This window comes from Gavia stellata, chromosome 2, assembly GCF_030936135.1.
Source record: "Gavia stellata isolate bGavSte3 chromosome 2, bGavSte3.hap2, whole genome shotgun sequence".
In the NCBI taxonomy this organism is placed as follows: domain Eukaryota; kingdom Metazoa; phylum Chordata; class Aves; order Gaviiformes; family Gaviidae; genus Gavia; species Gavia stellata.
This window is the reverse complement of record NC_082595.1, coordinates 42,369,314-42,374,213: the sequence shown is the minus strand read 5'-3', so window position 1 is coordinate 42,374,213 and position 4,900 is coordinate 42,369,314.

Here is a 4,900-nt window from a genome sequence, read left to right as displayed (position 1 = left end):
GGTTCCCGAGACGGGGAAATAGTTTCCTTCTCGTCATTTCCTCAGCCAGAGCAAATTGACTCAGAACAATACCAAATCTCCTCCTTCTCTGAAACTTTTTGAACCCCAAAATGTCCAGAGATAGAGAAACGAAAATTCCATTCTCTTTCCTTTAATGATTTTCTATGTTGAAGACCTTCCTTAAACATTCAAAAGCACTTCTATTTGGTGGGAATTTTCAATAAGGAAGAAATGTGTCAAAAGGCTTTTAATAAACACCATTTCATTAGTATATCAATCTAGGGTATGAGGATTGTTCAGTATTTGCCGTTGTTCCTCAGCTAGTTTAAGGAACTAGCTGGGCCTGACAGTGTAACTGTAGGCATTAATATTTTAATGAGTGTACTTCAAATTTCCTTTGCCAATTCTTTTCCTTTCCACACCCTATTCTAAAATATGAGTTCCCTGGAACACAAACAGGCTTTGAGCTAATTGTTTGGACAGTTTTAATACAATACAGTGTTAATTCCATGTTGGAATTTGTAGGTACTGCTGCTAAATATAACAAATAGCAATAACAACACCCCTACAAAAGAAAATAGCCAAGATGTTTAATGACACAGACCCAGAATTAATGGAGAATGGATGGGTATCAATAAAATATATGATTTTGTATTTATGTAATAAATTCTATAGGACCTGATTTTAACTATTTTCCTCTTAAATACATTGCAGATAATGGATGTCCATAAACATTCTGCTGTGAATGTCAAACCTCTGTTCTCTGAAGAGTTATATGAGGTTTTGTTTTGCCTATTGTTAAAAAACCAGAATCAGCTACATCTATTTTTCACAATGACTATCAGGAATCCCCAAAATTTAGGAATATTCCAATCTTAAGATTTGGATCTGGCAAAATTTTAATCTTGAATCTTTTTTATTTCATTTCATCTGGGACTTTTTTGCATGAACCAGATTTTAAAAAATACCGAGTAAAGATACTCTGATGGTTAATGGAAGACTGATGGCTTTCAAAGCTTTCAAAGCTTAAAATGACATATCCAAATACTGAGTTAAGCACCCGAATGAAAAAGATCTGATTTTCAGATGTCTGTGAACAAGATATAACTTGATAAGAAATGCTGGGATTATTTAGTTTGGTCAGGACACAGATACCAAAGCAGATGACAACAATATACAAATTAAAGAATTCTATTGCCAGGGTTAGTTTAGTGCTCTAAGAGTAGATGGAAATACAACAAAACTGAATTATTGTAAACTATAAAATGAGGAAATTTAGTGATTTTAGTTTACTGAATGCATCTATTGAGGTGATAATTGTAAAACAGAATTAAACACTGACCTTAATCTAGTTGAAAGGCGGCTGAGTTCAGACATGGACACTGTAAAGCTAATTAAATCTTCCATATTATCAAGTGTATGAAATAAGAACCTTAATGCTTTGTGAGAAAGTCAACAGCAATGAGAAGAAGCATGACAGTTTCTCTCTGGGCAGGGTATTCCAAGATGGGAGTTCTCTCGTTTTCCTCAGAAACAAACAGGTGATACAGGCAACCATCAGCAGCAGAAGATCAGAGAAGCTGGACCACTGAAAGTATTACCTGGGCCATACACCCATAATGCTTATCACAAGTTGCAGCAAATAAGGTTTTAAATGAATCAAGGTGATGTGGGCTTACAATGACTTGCGAAGCAGGAGGCTTTCTCAGATCAGTTTCAAACTCTCTTTCCACTGTTTACTCTTGCAAGAAAAAGAAAGAATTGCAATTTTGTGCAACAGAACTTATCTAAAATAGGTACAGTGTATCAAATCCTGGAAGTCATAATTAAAATGGAATCTTCTTCACCAAAAAGCTAACGCAGGTTGATACATCATAAACCTTGTCTTAATTTATTATTTCCAATATTAGACTAATTTTGTTTCCGTTAATTTTATTCCTAAGTATTGCAAGAATTTATTTTCTTGGTAACCCCATTAGTTCTTTCATTTTTCTCTATTGAGAAGTATCTTTTCCTGAAAATAAAATCATCGTAACTCCAGGTACCCTCATGGATAAAAATGCTCATCACCATTTATTATACTGGCAAGTATAACACACTGTCACTTCTGACTGATGGGGGACAGAGATATGTAGAGGACGAGCTGTCAAATAGATGCTGATGTAAGTGAGTTCAATTTCAATGAAATCAGCAGTCTTTTACTCCTTGAAAAGAGGAACTGAATTCTGTCCTTAAAGGTTTTGAATGTGATGATTAAATGAGGGGAGGTGCTTTGAATTTACAACAGCACAAGCCCTAAGCCCGAAGAAAGAGAAGAACTTTCAGGGGAAATAAATGTGATGGGTATCATCATGTATTAGAAAAATTATGGGCAACCAAACTGTAGGTGTGCAAGGTAGTGCTGGCAGGTGAAGAGCCGCCTGCCTCCCTGGCCATGTGCAGCTGTGGGGGCAGGACTTGGCACCATTGCCAGCCTGCTCTGGAGGCAGTGGTTGCTTTCTCTGGGGCATTTATGCTTTCCCCGTTGATATATTATGATTCTTCTCTTTTTCTTTGCCCTCCAGTAAACCGCTGATCGGCTAGAGGTGTTCTGTTTAACAAAACACTTACAGTGGAGAGATACTTTACTGGGTGCATAGAGATTAATTTAGTTGAAACCATTTTTTCAGCTGTCCAGGGCTCACGGTGATGATGTTTGAGTATGATCAGTTAGCCCTACAAATTTAACCCGGACCTTAGCTCCTGTCAATCACTGCCAGACAGAAGGGTCGTACCACTGTCACTAAAAGCAAAAAAGGAACACCGTGTCAGAATTTTAAAGCAACTTGCTGAAAACAACTTTTTAGTTTTTTAGTTGTTTACTGTTACTGGCATTTCTTGAGGAAACATAGGTATATGTGCTGAATTCTCCTGTGTGAACCCACAAAATCCTTTTATTTCAAAGGTAAGCAGAGTTCACTGAAAAAAAGAATGAAAAAAAGTAGAATGAGCATCCAGTAAAACTTTTTCTTTTTTTTTACACTTTCCATCTGGAGATTATGATTTAGGCTGGGATTTCCTTTAATTGTTTCAAATTTCAGCAGCCTCATATTTGTCCTTGGTTAGTTTTACAGCTCTCCGGATGCATGAAGAAAAACTCGGGAATTTTTGTTCTTTGACCAGTGATGAAAAATGTTCCTGTCTCCCATCAAACTATCCATTTTAAAGGCTGCTCATAATGTGACAAAAGACAGAGAAACTACAGCTTGAATTTACTCACTTCAATCCTCTTCAAGATCAAACAGCAGTTTACCTGCTACAGGTTAAGTAGCCTTCTTCCATGTGCTGGCTTTATCAGAATACACCTTTCGATATGATACGCCTGCTGCGAATGAAAAGAAATATGGCTGCAGTAACACCATCATCTCAGAAAAGACCTTGGTTTCCAGGAGTGTGTTAGGTGTTACTAATTTTTCTCCAGATTTTTCAGAGAAAGAATCGTGGGTAGGAAATGCATGGGAATTTCAGACATTCAATATTTTTGGGAGGTGTGAAATCCTAAGGACATAACATCAAAAGAAGGTCCCTCATTGCTAATTAGGTACCATTATGTGATTGGGAAGATCATGTCACTGTGCAGAATATGAATACACTTTGTATTTACTGGAACATGTACAAAATTTTTAGATCCAACATTCAACTCAAAACTCTGAAACCATATTTTTTCCCCCAACATGGAAGTCCTGTATAGTCTAGTGAAAGGTCACTGAGAGACTTAAAAAGAGGCAGAGGAGAGGCCATCCCCTTCTGCCAGCTAGATTAAGATTACTGATCTCTTTAATAATATTTGTGATATTGAAGACTGTGTTTGCGTATTTATACGTGTGTGGGAAAGCAAGGGGAAGGGAATTAAAAAAGGGTACACAGCAATATATGTTTTATGTTAATGTGTTTCAGCACTGGTTAAACTTAAGGCCAGAGAGAAAAAGATTTTGTTTAAGTCAGGTTTATATATCTCAAATACTTAATGTTAAAAGGGGTAGTGGGTCTTGCTGGAAGCAATAGTGGTAAGTTGTGTGGGCAAAAGCCAGTTTTAGCATCTCTGCACTGTATTCCCACAGCCAAGTAATAGCTAGCTAGTATGGTGCTGAGAGTTGGCATTATGGGGCTCATATGGGTCCAGCTGTGCACCAGGGTAATGGGCGTCGCCCTTGGGGACACAAGGAGGGGAAAGAGGGAGGGGGCAAAGATGAGTTCTTTGGAGCTAATAGAAAGTCAGGAGCTTCCTCTCTCACTGTTTCGTATCTAACAGCTTGCATGATATTTTGTGATGGCTCCCGTGGAGCTAGCAGTTTGGACACTAACTTGAAAACCCCAAACTCAAACTTTTATTTTATCAGGAGACTAAATTGTGAATAACCATCCCAGAACAGAAGAAAACAAGGTCCTGTCATTATCTAAAATTTCTTTCCTCAGAAGGAATTAATTAGGTAAAATAGAGGCATAAACTTACCTAATGTCAACCTTCAAGTTGAAGCTTGATAAATTCCTAAAGAGGATTATATGACATGATTGCTCACAGGGGCAGAGAACTGGAGTCACCAAGCCAAAAAAACCCTCTTGGTTCTCTGTTCTTCTACAAATGCATCCTGCAAACCACTTCCCACTCAGCAGATGAAAATGAAATCCACTAATATGCTTTCCAAAGAGTGGAAAAATTTTATCCAATGGCCAAATTTGCCAGTTTTGCACAAATTTACAGTCTAGGAAAGAGATTTGCCATTATGTCCTCAGAGTACAGCATTTCCTTGTCTTCAGCTATGATACTAGAGATAAAAGGACAGGGCAATAGAGCTCAGAGTCTTTCTGTACAGTTCTGGTACCCCAAACCTCCTGAGACCTGCAGTGCTGAAGCATGACA